This window comes from Falco cherrug, chromosome 4 (assembly GCF_023634085.1).
Source record: "Falco cherrug isolate bFalChe1 chromosome 4, bFalChe1.pri, whole genome shotgun sequence".
In the NCBI taxonomy this organism is placed as follows: domain Eukaryota; kingdom Metazoa; phylum Chordata; class Aves; order Falconiformes; family Falconidae; genus Falco; species Falco cherrug.
In genome coordinates, this window is record NC_073700.1 from 8,095,370 (window position 1) to 8,109,363 (window position 13,994).

At 43.9% G+C, this 13,994-nt stretch overlaps 1 protein-coding gene across 2 annotated transcripts in view; it reads left to right on the plus strand.

Annotated features, from left to right (window-relative positions):
- The window catches only part of RHOA (ras homolog family member A), a 26,788-nt gene continuing 12,794 nt past the window's right edge, over positions 1 to 13,994 (plus strand). Inside the window, exons 1-2 of one of the 2 annotated variants that reach the window (XM_055706996.1) lie at positions 11 to 164; positions 7,586 to 7,715. The gene's annotated coding sequence lies outside the window, so the exon portion shown is untranslated. Of the gene's footprint in view, positions 165 to 7,585; positions 7,716 to 13,994 lie in introns of both variants that reach the window. The other variant, XM_055706995.1, reaches the window with a different exon arrangement.

Here is a 13,994-nt window from a genome sequence, read left to right on the forward strand (position 1 = left end):
GGCGGGGCCGGGCGGGGCCGGGCTGAGGGAGCGCAGCGCCGCGCCGCGTCGCGCCGGGCCGGTGAGCGCGCACGCCCCCGCCCCGCCCGTTTCCGTTCGCCGCTGCTCGAGCTCGGGCCTGTGGAGCAGGAAGCGGCGGGAGCCAGACCCAGCGCAGGCCGCAGGTACCGGGGAGGGGGCTTTCCGCCGCCCGGGGTAGGGGGTGGCTCGTCGGCTTCTCTCCTCCTTTCGCCGCGGCGCCGCCGCCGCCGCCGCCGGGTGGGGCCCACCCGCCCCCGCCGGGAGCCCGCGCCGCGAGCCCGCGCCGCGGCCTGCGGGCGGGGGCGGCCGGGCCCGGCCGAGCCTCTCGCCGCCGCGTCCGGACGGCATCGCGCGCACAAAAGGGGAGGGTGTGTGCGGCAGCCCGGCCGCCCCCCTGCGAGCCCCCGAGTTTCCGGGGCCGGTAACGGGCCCTTTTCCGGGCGGCGGCAGCGGGGGAGGGGCGGCGGGCTGGGGCGCGGCCCCGGGGGCTCCCCCGCTGGAGACGCCCGCGCCTCGCCCGGCCCTCGGCGCCTGGGCCGCGGCGGGGACCCTGCTCCCGCCAGCTCCGCCGTGGGCGGCGCGGAGGCGGCGCTCGCCGGCCGTCCCCCTCCCCCAGTCCCCCCCCGCTGTGGGGTGTGACACGAGTGGGCACCGGGCGGTGGGGGTGACCCGGCTGACTGGCAGCTTGTTGTGGTGACGTCACCCGGGCGCGCGGGAGGCGCCGCCACGCCGGAGCGCGGAGCCGGGTCCGGGCGCCCCCGGGGCCCCCCCGACCCCCCGCCGGCGGCAGCCTCTGCGGGGATACTGCCCCGGGTCTCGGCGGCGGTTAGACTTTCAGTTGGGGAAGAACCCGCCTTTCGGGGGGGTCGCTGCAAACTTTTAATTTTGGTGGTTTTTTTTTTTTTTTTGCCGTAGCTGAAGCCGGTGCCGCCTCAGCAGGCCCAGGGCGCGGACAAGTGTGTAGCCAGGAGCTCGGGTTTGGTTTAGAACAAACGGCTGGCGTGATGGGCTTCGTGTCGCTCAGCAGCCTTGCTTTAGACTGAAAATTACCCAGCTTCAAGTTATCCACTACCTAAACCTTCTTTGCTAGGAAACCCGTTTGTTCCTTCAGGGCTGAGGGGAACCTTGTGACTGCTTCAGTTGTGCTTGGGTCAAAAAAACCTCAACAAAACACGAAAATGTATTGTAGATGTTTACAGAGTTGAAGTTACTGCAGTGGCTCAGGACGAAATCTTGTCCCCAGTCAAATGGTGCCTTAACTACTTTGATATCCCTTTAAGTCTGTCTGTGAGGTGTCTGGAACTGGAGTTTGTTTGTTTTTAGTTGCTGCCTCATATCCAGCTTTTGTTTCTCTCCTGGTATGGTTCACCTGTTTGTTGCAGGGAACCCTTCATGAGCAGTGCATCCCACTCACTCGGGATATGGTGCGGGATTCAGAGAAAACTAAATCCTGAGACCTACCTAGGGAAAGTTAGGTTGGTTTGTTGCTTCCCTCCCTGCCTCCAGAGCTTAGACTAGGTAACAACTCCTGTCTGTGTTTTTAAAACAGTGCACTTCTAAAAGCCAACTTCTACAACCTTGTTGTTGTTTTTTTTTTTAATCTCAGAGATCTCAAAAATTAGTTTTTTACTTGTCCTAAATGTTGTTTGTGACTCAAAGTATTAGATTCTCTAATGACTTTATTTTGGTATTTCTTTTCAGTAAGGAAATACAAAGTCTCTCCCACCCTGAAAAGATTGTTTGTGAAAATACTTTCTTTCGAAGGCTCTTCTAATGCATCTGTGTGCCTTCCTCTTGCCCTGATCTGGCCTTACCTAGATTTCCAGCCATGCAGCACTAGCATTTCAGTTTCAGATCTCCAGACTAATTCTGGCTCTGGTTTGGACCAAGGTTGCGTGTTTAAAAAAAGAAAAACTGCCATTAGCCTTATTTCATTTTAATTAGTTCACCGGAATGCTTAACAGCATATTCAGCATAAATGCTTGACATAAATTAATTTTAATTGGTGATTTGTATCATTTAACACTAGTATACATGGGGTTTTTTTAAATGCATAAATTAAACATAAATGCACCTTCACACGAGTGGCAAAAGAAATTCAGTTACAGAGCTAATCTGAGCAACTCTTATGTTATCCCTCCTAGTTCACCAAAATCATGCTCTGGCGGAGTGCCATGGCAATTGAGCACCAGGGGCGGGGAGTTCTCTGAGCCAGGAATTGACAATAAAAACATCCTAAATGATCTTAACTGCCACCAGGATGTAGGACTAGTGTTGGCTATTCAGATACGCAGATTCCAAATAAAAACTATTTGATATTTTGGAGAGGCTTGGAAATATTGTCTTTCCTCAATTTTTTTAATGGTCACTCTTTTTTTTCCTACATTTTCCAGTTCATCTTTTTCTTTCAATGTGTTTACGCTGCCCCAAACCCTTCTGGCTCTTTACATGGTTTCTGTGGTCCGCTCTGCCCTAGAAATTTCTGAAGTCTGCACTCAAACACTTATCTTTTACCTTTTATACTAAACTCTAATCTGGCTCACCTGTTACTCCACATACATTTAAACTCTCATGTACTGCTCTGTTGTCTTAACAATTTGTATTCAAATGCAGTTTACTAATGTGGAGGGAAAGTTTAATCAGTGAGTTTGAGGAAGTTAGCATGTTGATAGAAGGCTAGGTAGCATGCCCTTTAAATCTTCAATTGATCTGTGATTTATCTGTCCTAGTAAACAAGTAATAAGGATGAAACCCTGTAACACAGAACAGTGCTGTACAAAATAAGTGCATCAAATGACAGTTTACCATCATTCCCAGGGATACAGCTATGCAAATGGACACACCTGAATGCACGATGAAAATCCTCTGCTCCTTACCTATTGGTGTGATTCCTCTCCTGCAACGTTGGATGCCGTATAAATAGCTAGGTAGCTAAGTAGAAAAAGGTAGTTGTTTATTACTTTTGGGATCATCTCAGAAATTAGCACAAATATTCCAAAAGACTGCCTCTGGTACACTGGTTAAGTTAATCTTGCTTTAAGCCATTTTACACCACTGTTGGGTGTCCAGGTGCCTTCTGGCCTTGATGTAGTCTCTGTTCTCACCTCATTCTGAACTGTGAATAAAAACTACCAAAAGCATAATTGGAGTCAATAGATCAATTCTGATCTGTCCATCCTGTCTTCTGTCCGTTTCCTTTTGTTGTGTTTTCAATTGAGAAGGGCATTTGAAACAGTAAAAGAACTAAGATAGCCATAAACCACTGTTTAATTAAGACACTTCCTATCCACTGTTGTGTACACACAACTAACAGCCAGTCCTTCCTAAGTGAATCATCTAATTAAACTAATCAGAACGAGGTTCACTGTCTTTCTCTGACCAGCCTTCATGACCAAGGTCCCTAGTAGAAGGAACAGATGGACAGTCACTAGTATACAGAGTAAAATGGGGGCAGTACACCTACAATGAGTATGAGGTCTTTATTTCCTCAAGCTCTGACAGTTATGAGTTTCTTGTTTGCCTTTTTTAATTGTTGTTTTCAATCAGAAATGGGGCTGGAATTCAGTCTCTTTGCTCACTTAATTAGCAGTGCTTTGCAATAATAAATAATTCTGTCTCATCTGACCATGTACTGACTTACTGAACTGTCACATTTGGAGCAGATCCCTAGTATATACAAAGTGATTGCTCCTCTTCTTCACAGTTTTAAGAAAGGTTGTCTTTGCATGTGTCAGTGTTTTGAAAGAAGTAGCAGCTCTCCAAGTACCAGTTATCTCTGTTTGCATTCTTTGCTAAGATTTCATTTTTCTTGTATTTTACACCTGGAGGTTCTTTATTCTTCACCTTCTCTCTGCTCTGTTGAAATTATGTGAGATGAGAAGGCCGTCTTACAGTAGGATCTTGACTTGGTACTGACAAAGTGAATTGGCTCATTTTTTGAACCTCAGTCCAAAAGCTGTTTGGAAAGGCTGGGTTCCATGTAAACCACAGCAGAGCTAGGCTTCACCGCTTAAGATTGGAAATGTTGGGAAGATTTTAAATTATACTGTGGAATGTTGACAGATGAGAATGAGCATGCAGTTTGGGATAAAGAAAGTATTAGAAATAAGAATACAGCCTTTAGAAAGTTCAAGTCATGAAGTTGACCAGAAAAGTAAATAAGAATGTGAACTCTGGCAAGTCAAATGAAAAATATAAGGACCTGCCAGAAAGACTCTGAGCAGCATCATATTAATAGCAAAAAAAAATATTTTTTTTTTAAAGAAATCTTTTCCAAGTACATCAGAAGCGAGAAAGGTGCTAGAGTCTGGAAGGCCAATAGATGATGATGAAGTGAAAGAAATACTTGGTGATGAAGTCATCAGTAGAAAGTTAAATGACTTATGTGCATTCCTGTTTACTGTGGAGGAATCCAAAGAGGTTCCTCCGTCAGAAATTCTCTTTACGGGGAACAGGACTCACTGGAACATCTATCTCTGCTTGAAGTGTTGGCAAAGAAGTTTTTTAGAGCAAAGTGATGTAGTTACAAAATGCCAAGACCAGATGGTGCTTGCCCAAGGGTTCCAAAGAAAACTTGGGCCTGAAATGATTTAATTATTAATTATGCTATGTAACTTCTCACTTAATACCTTGAAGCCAGAGAAATAGAAGATGACTTACATGGTAGCAGTTCTTAAAGATAGTTCAGCAGGATATCACAGAGTTCAATGCCTTTTAAAAAGTAAATTATAAAATAAAGTAAGCAGATGGACTAACAACTTACAGTGGAAGAAAGTTGAGGTGGCTTTTGCAGAGGAGACAGTGCTGCTTAAATTTACTGGAGTTTTTGAATGACTCAACAAGCACAGAGAAAGGAAGTTTGGGACAAGAGAAGAACAGGGATCCGTGTTACACCTGTGCTGTACACCTGTGTTACATCCGTGTTACACCTGTATGCTCATAAATACCTGGTGAGAAAGGTGTTGAGTAGTAAGGGAAGAAAAGACAAGAGCTGACTAGGAAGAATTGCAGCTCATCCTTCTGACACTGAATGCCAGTAAAATGTCAAATGATATTTGTTCCAGATAATTACAGTGTTGGGGGGGAGAATCTTTGTTTATGCACCATTGGGGTGAAAATTAATTATTGCCACTTAGGAGAAAGAGCTTGTCATAATTCTGTGAAAATGCAAGTTTAATGTTCAACAGTGGTCACATGAGTACATGTGAGGGGCTTTGGGGAATGGAATAAAGAAAACACAGGATAGCATCATGGTTCCCAGTTCTTAGCACACTGATCACTGTGGTTTTGCATGAAGGAAAGAGGACTTTGAGATACAGTGCAACTGGAAAAGCAAAGAAGAGGCTGAGAATGATCAGGGATAAGGATTCTGTACAAGGGATGCTTAAAAAAAATTGAACTTTTCAGCTTGGCAAAGGCATCACTGAGCACAGTCTGGTCTAGATCAAAACCTGTGGTGCCTCTCCCACAGCCTGTACTGAGACCACAAAGTGCTTTGAATTGCAATGATTTACGTGGCTTCGGAATCAAACAGATCAAATCGCAGAAGAAAATGCTGTCAAATAGGTTGTTGAGCACAAAGATTAAAAAACCCAAGAATACCTCCAAGCTGGAAACTACTTGCAGAGGTATCAATGTGTTTGCTCCTTCTTTTACTCTTAGTCATCTGAGGTACCTGCGTTTGCAGGCAGGGTGCTGGGCTTGGTGGGTGTTTGATCTGAACCAGTGCAATCTCAACGGACATCTTGTGGTGGGAGAAGAGGAGGAACCCAGGTGAGAGTGTCAGTCATGGGTACAAAAAGATGGTTGTCTGGAAAGGGTTAGTGTTAGTTTCTCTTGCCCACATGTGTTTCTGCTGCCAGCTATGGGACAGGGGTGGGTGCCTAAAGACAGAGCCACCTTGCCCAAGCAGAACCTGCCTTGTTCAGCATGCAGGTGCCCCACATCCCATTTGACATGCTGGAGGTGTGAAGAGAGGATACCAAGAAAAAAACTGGCACAAACACAGTGTTCTACATATTGCATGTGAGCGGGATCCACAGATCTACTATAATTACCTCAATATTAAGCCCTAATCTCATTCTGTGCAAAGTAATCGTGAGACTTGGTATTGCATAAGAGAAGTGCTCTCCTAAGTTGTCGTACCTACAGATAACACGGATCTAGTCAGTAGGGGCAAAGGAACAAGAATGCTGAGAGGGTGGAAGGACAGCAATGGCAGCCACTGATCCCGAGGACAAAATGTGCTGCTTTCTGCCCCCATAGTCCCAGCTTTGCCTTCAGCCTTTGAGACAGGCTTGTCCTGGTATAGAGTAAGGCAGGGCAGAAATGCTGGAATTTGTCTTCTTCCCTGAGTTCTGAAATGGTGTTGATTCACTAATTACATACAAATAGGGAGGTGAACAGCATAGGGGTGAACTTTGCAGGTAGTCGAGAGCAAAGAAAACTTCTAGTAGACCAGGAGGACCTTGCTAGGTTTGGTGTTTGTCACCATGCATCCTGTTTTGCAATGTTAAGACAGAGTGGCTTGTACATATTGCTGTTTTAGTTCCTAACAATTTTGGCTTAAATGGGCTTAAAAAAGATGTTTCAGGAACCCTCTTTTGCGATATTTTTCCCCAGTCAAGTGTTGAAAGCAAATTAAATAACCTGACTTGGAAAGGAATGAAGGCGTCTGTTTTGTTTGCACTTTAAAAACAATGCAAGAAAGCTCTACAGATTAAATAGGAGAAAAGTAGAAACTGAAAGTAGAAAATAAAAGAAGTGCAAAAGCATGAGAAGTAACGGGGAGAAAAAGGGAGCTCAAAGAGAAACATACGACTAAGAAATGATAGATCTAAAAAAGTTGAAATGTGGTAGAAACAGTAAAGCCTTGCTGTGTGCTCTGGTAGGAGGCCTGCGTGCCTTTGCTTTGAACCTGGCTCATCCCATGTGTCCTTGTCCTTGTTTTGAAGACCGAATGCTCAGGCTCCAGCTCTTCTCAGCACTGCTTAGGATCTTAGAGAAGTGTCTGTAGTAATTTTCTTCCTTGGCTGGGTCTCTTCCAGATTGTCCTTTTTTCAGTTTTGCCATAGTTGTTCTTCATATAGACACTGTTCTGTAGTTTAATCATCTGTGTTGCTCTGCTCTGAGTCATTTCCAGTTCCTCTTGCCATGGGGAGGATCACAACTGCACACAGAGTCAAAAGATGCAGGTGTGCTTGTGTTCCTAAATCAGCTTAATGATTTCTGGTTTGTTCATTTTTTCTTAGTTCTTAATATTGGAGCTTGTAAATATATTTTATTTTTAGCTCTCCAGGGTGTTGAGCTTGTATTTTAAGGGAATTAACTATATAACCCTGAAATATTGCTCCTGAGTAGCAGTGGTCAGCCCCCACTCCATCATATAGGAAGTTGAATCTGGTTTTTACCTTGTGTATCACTTCACATTTATCTATTTCAAGTTTTATTGCTTAGGCACAGCGTCTGTTAAGGTTCTGAAATTCATCACAGTAAGCTCTTGCCTTTGTAACCTGAGCATCTTGGAATCATCAGTAAACTTTGCTGTATTTCCTCACTTTTTCAGGTCATTTAGGAGTGTCGAGCTGTGCAGGTTCCACTGGTGGTCTTCTGTGAGAGCTGAGCATATCTTTCTGTTTGGTTTCCTGTCTTTCGCGAGTTATTTATCTGTGCACAGGGAACTTCCCTGTAATCAGGTATTTTGATTATCTCTTTAAATAACATTTTAAAAAAGGGTGAATGGTATCGCATACCTAATCTGGCCAGACTTGGTAATTGACACCTATGTTTTGACATATATCTCAGCTCTGAAGATCTCTGGCCTGAGAATAGAGGGGGTTTATATTTTTTTTCTTCCAGAAAGCTCTTTACATACTGCAGTAGTTTAAGGAGTTTGAAAGAATGCTAATACACAGTAATAATAAGGAGAAGTAGGACAACCTTAATGATTATAATCCCATCAGACTTAAGACATCAGTCCCAGGTACAATAATGGACTAAGTAACAAAGCATTCAGGAAAGAATTAAGGCAATGTCACTCAACCTGGACTGGGGGAAACAGAAACAATTAGTGTTAATTGTTTCAGTTTGGTTCTTAAGTACAGGTGTTCATCTTAGCCTTCAGTTAGCACTTGACGGTAATTGCACATCATTTTCAGTGAGAGACTAAGCCAGTACAAAATCAATATGGTTCATAATAAATTTAGTAGAAAGAGGACAGCTTTAAAAGGCAAGTAGAGAATCAAGTGAATCTGTGCCTAGTGAGAACACGAAGGAGTTTGCTCTTGGGCTGGATGTCTTACCAATCACCTGGAAGAAACAAAATACCAGTATGAAGAAATTTGCAGAGGTCAAATAAATGAAAAAGTGAAAAATAAAACCTCATCACTAATGCAGAAAATTTAACTAATGCTGGAGCATGAAGTGCGGTAGGGGATTCTCTGTTATTGCCTATTTTAAAGTCAGGATTAACTTGATTAACTTAAGTTAATGCAAGGAGTGAAACATGTACCCAGGAATGACCAAGCTGCAGCTTGTTTGCACTTGAAACACAGCTGAGGGTGTGGTTCTGTGATATGATGTGAATGGATGTAACAGCGCACCTGTGTCACAACAGGGGTGTCCCTATGGGCTCCAGCTCCTTGGGCCTGTGTTGCAGCAGCCCTGATGCATTCGGGGCTATGATGGGTGACGGATGGGAGGGTACACGGTGTTGTGCTGCTGGGCTTCCAAGGGGCCTCCTGGCTGAAGCACTTCACTGATGCCTCTACTGGTTTGTTACTCGTTATGCTTGGAGCAGCCAGCTGATAGATCAGCCAGTCACTATTGTCAAAGGTGTAAAGGTATTTAAAAAAACAAACCAACCAACCCACAACTGTATGCTAGGATGCTTCAGTCTGGAAAGTCTGTTACGTGAGCAGCAGAAAGAGGGTGAACGAGGTGAACTTTTCACTCTTTCCATTTCAGAGTTAGGAGGCAGTAAAAGAAACTAATAGGGACAATCTTGAATTCGAAGGAAGTGGCTTTACACACAATGTGTAATTAAGCTGTGGGAACTCCCTCCAACAGGATGTTGTGAGTGCTGGAAGTTTACATGGGTTCAAAGGGAGTCTGGACAAGCTCATGGAAGAGAAGTCTGTTTGAGGTTACCAAATTCATGGGAACCACATCTGACCCAAGAAAGCTGATTCTGAGTGCCAGGCGCTAGGATGGAGAGACCTAAGTCCCAAGCCAATGTACCCATTTTTATATATGTGTAGACCTGTAGTAAATGGCAGTCTGTGAGTCTCGATGTAGGAAGTGTAAGTTTAGCAGGGACAAGTTGGTCCCCTGGTCGGTGTCTGTGCTGGAGCTGCTTGTGGGACAGTGCTGGGTGTAGAGGGTTGCGCAGGTCATGGCTTGGGTGTTTTAACAAAAGATAGTTTGTGTGTTCCTGGGAGTGTTTGATCGTGCTGAGGCATTGTTCGTGTAAAGAACAGGAGGGTGGGCTGTACAGGGAAGGAGAGCAGAGTAAAATGTTTTCCTCTGTCCTGTAGTTGTTAGAAATCAAGAAAATTTATCAGAATCCAAAGCAATTTTTGTCTCTGAGAGTCAGATGTATGTTGTCGTACAGGATTTATCCTGAAGAGGAAAGCAAGGGCAAAGGCTGTAATTTGATAGGATGAATCCAGCTTTGAGACTTCACATGATATCTCAGATTAGACGTACTATGTCCGCATGACACACAACACAGATCTAGTACTGACTGCCGATTCAGGTTTCCTCAAAAACTTTGCACTGGCAGGCTTTATGCTGGATGCGGTATCTCCTGCCCTATTGCAGCCATTGTAGAAGCAGCATAAGCAACGCACTGTGTGCTGAACTGAAATGCATTGTATGCTCATGCCTATTAAACAACAATTTTGTAATTTTGGATAACTTAGTGACTGTATAAAATTCATCAGTCATTAAGGGTTCACCAGGGCTGGCACTGAACCAATGTTGTTAAGACCTAATGCAGTTAAGCTGACCCTGCTCCCAGTTCTGGTGATGTGGTCTAAAGAGGCTTGAGCTGGTTATTTGTGGAGTTAGCTGAGACCTGATGAGGTTTGTTCGCTGGGGTTGTAACACGGCTGTACTGCTCCCAGTTTAAAGCTGGCTCTGGAAATGTATATCTATGTTTGCAAAGCATTTTTCCCAAAACTAGTAAAACTTGCCAGACTTGAGCGTGGTTAACACACAGCCTGAATAAACTCCTAGCAGAAAGCTGAACACTCAGCTCACCATGTCCAAGGACCTTCCTGAAGGACTCATGACCGGTATCTTAATCCCATAGGATACTACACTGACCTTCTGGGTCGGTGTTTCAATTGTACTTCAGTCTTATAACAGAAAATTCCTGTTTCTCTGGATTGCATTTAATGTGCAACATCAGTAGCCTGCCCTGTGCTTTGCCAGCTTTGGGACTTTTTTTTAAGTGTTAAATTTCATCCGTAACCCTCAAAAAAAACCCTCAGCAGATATCTTTTTCTTACCAACTGCTCCCACATAGCACCATAGTTAGAAATAGGTCTATTCTGCAGTACTGTCAAGCTGCTTTATGTGTTGGATGCTGTAAGGAATATAAATATAGTTGTTTCCCAAAGGCCTTGTTAGCACCGCTTTAAATAACGTGGCTTATCAGTTTATGAATGCAAGTGTCCACAGGCAAATTTGCACAGAATTAAGTACATTTCAATTATTGAAATAAGCTGTGTTGACTATTTCCTTTATAGCAGTGACTGCATTCGTGTTTTTAGTGTTTGTATTGCAGTGGCTTGTAATGGAACTATATTTCTACCACAGTAATACTTGATTTCAGGTTGTACATGGTACCAAACGAGCATGATCATGCTGAGCATGGAGTTTGGCTTTACTTTCAGTGCAGCTGTCCATATGAGTTCTATTCTGAGACAATAAATAAATGGTCACTTGCAGCTGGTTTTGGTGTATGTAGTTCTTCCAGAATCTTTTAGGAATCCTGTAGCAGAAGCATGGGTTGTATCTAACTCCTTTATGTGATTGAATCACCTTTTTTTCTCTTCTTTTTTCTTTTTTTTTTTTTTTTTAATTCTTCCCCTTACTCTTACTGCAGTCCCAAGGCTGTTTGCTACCCATTTTGCAACTTCTGTAAGAGGTGAATTGGGGTCATGGTGTCCCTTACTTCATAACTATTTCTGTTTAAGTGCATGGCCATCCTGTATGGATTATGTGGAAAAAATAGCATGATAGCACACATAGGCTTATGTATGCTCAAAGGAGCTGATTTAAGGTAGCATGAATAGCACTTCAACAGCAAACTGCAATGTGTCTGACATTTGTTTATACATACTTTCACTAATGAAAGGCGTAGTGGAGAAAAAAATCAGAAAATATACAGTTGCTGACATTTTCCATTGGGACTTCAGCAGGGGAGAAGGTTGAGCTGCTTGGCTTCTGCTGGCAGTCAAACAGCTGAGGGATGTGGGAATCCTAGATTCTGCTCTAGAGGGCGGATTTGAGTGCTTACATCCTTCTGCCATCCTCCTCCTGGCCTGTTTGCCTGCCCCCCCTATTCCTTTGCTCATGGTCTTTGGACCATTTCCCCTACCCAGATGCTCTGTATTCAGTCACAGTTTCTTCACTCTCTGTACACAGCTGTCCTGAAGGCAGACCTGTTTGCTTTTGGGCTGCTTTCTGCTCCAGACTGCTTTGGTAGTTCTCAGTTTTGATGCCAGACCTTGCTAAACAGCCAGATGAGAACTGTGGGGAAAGCCCATCCATGTTCTCTTCATCACTGGAGTCTTTGGGGAAACACATTCCTCCTCCCCCTCAAACTTGGAACAGCAGTGAGTATATTTGAAGAGTAAATCCCGGTCTCGGTGCAGAGGCAGTTCTACCCTGCGGTAGGTAGAGGGCAGGGCTTGACTGGTTGGGGTGGGAGGACACTTGAGTAGGGTTTAGTCTTCTGGTCCCTCAGGCTTGCTCTTGTTCCTCCTGCTGGCCCGGGACAGGGCTGACTGAATGACAGGGGAAATGGAGCAAGTGAGAAGAGTGCCAGGCTGTAATTTGCTCAATAGCAAACTGTTTCAGTGCTGAGTGTGGAGGAGTCGGCAGCAAAGCAGTCTTTACACGATTTCAAAACCTTTACTTTCCAACATTTTGGTTTTAAGGACTTCAGCAAGTTTAGGTGGGAAAGAATTTAGAGGATCTTTCCCCCTCAGCATCAGAAACATCACTAATGGTCCTGCTGAACTGCTTCTGCTGAGTTCTTGCTAACATATGCAGTAATACAGATCTCTTAACAAAACTGAGGGATCTGCCCATATGGTGTAGCAGGCAATATAAAGTTGATAGCAGTTGATTGGTCATTGAAATTAAATCTAGTCAGGATACCTATGTGATGATAAAGGGCTGTTTCTTCCACCTTATTACTTTCTCCAGGATGAAATCCAGAGCGAGACAGGCAAACCTGGCACGTTTGTTACCAGGTTATCCAACTTCAGAATGTCAACAGTGTTTCCACAGCCCTTACTCGTGCTGTGTGGCCTTGGGATTTGCAGGAGAGGAGGCACTGGAAATGTTGTTCCTTGGAAAAATAAATAGCGTGCTGAAGAGAAGAGGCAAATTCCACTGCAGTAAACAATAATACTTGGGGGGAGTACATTTAAAACACGGGAAAAAATATTTTCCCCATTTCTCATTCTTCTGGAGTATTTGCTAGTTTCTCTTAACAAGCAGGGCTTTATGCTGCATGAGTCTCGGAGCGTCACTGCACTTAGAAATAGCAGCCTCATGTAACAAGGCTATTGGTGTGGTAACGCAGCAAACAGGAGCTCCTTGTGTTGTAACCTCCTGTGATGTTAGTGGGATTGAGTAAACGATGTCTAAAGCTCTTGTAATACCTGTGAAAGGCCTGGGTTGAGGAAATGTCATAATTGAATCTCTTCCATTCAGATGAGTCATTTGAGTCATATTGTGAGAGTTTCCACTTTGAATCCAGCAGACTAGCTAGAATTTACAGGTTTTAAGAATCCTATAAATGCAAAGGTGGGAAGAGTGGGTCATTTAAGAGTAGGAAAAATTGCAGATCTGCTGCAGAAGACAGCAAAGATTCCCCTAGATCACTGCAGCCATTCTGCTACACTAATTGGGATAGACTATTTATTGCTCAGTGTTCTGTGTGCATCAGCAGTGATGCTGTTCCAGCAGCTCTCTGAATTTATTGGTCTCTTTCGCTCTATGCATTGCATAAAAGGATGTATGTATAGTACTTGTGTTCAGTTACAGTGACTTAGTAGTAGCTTAGATTTGGTCTGTCTGTAATACCCTCTTAGGTAGTTCATATACTTTTTTTACCTTTAAGTGTAGACACATACTCACTGGTGACAGGCTGTGCTACAGCAAATACTAGCTTGCATGTAACGTAAGTACTGTACATCTTAAGTTAAACTTTTTAGGCTAGCATAGTGCTTTTTGATTCCCACATACTGCTGGTCCAAATTTTATGTGTTTCCAGGATTCAGAATACTTAAGAAAAGCAGAGCATGTCAAAATGCAGGAGAAAGACCCAACTGTTGCAAATGCTATTAGCGTTGTCCTTGTGATATGCACCACTAAGATGTAGCACCTTTCTAAGCAACCAATTTTTTCCTCCATTGTACTACAGAGATGCTGCTTTTCTGAGTGTTTGCCAGAACTGACAATCCCTTAAAGGCTACACACTGGGTAGGAATGTATTTCTTTTATCTAGAAATGATTAGCTGAAAGATACTGATCTGTACATTGAATCCTCTAAACTAGGAAATGATTATTGTAAGTATACTAATGCATAGATCAGGAGATGCTGTTACTGTGTCCGGATATCTGCTAAAATTTGAAGACCAAATATGGGGGTTTGAGACATTGTAGCACCATTAGAGTGATTTCCATACACATGGATACCTTCAGCCCTACAGACAAGATGAATCTGTCATAAG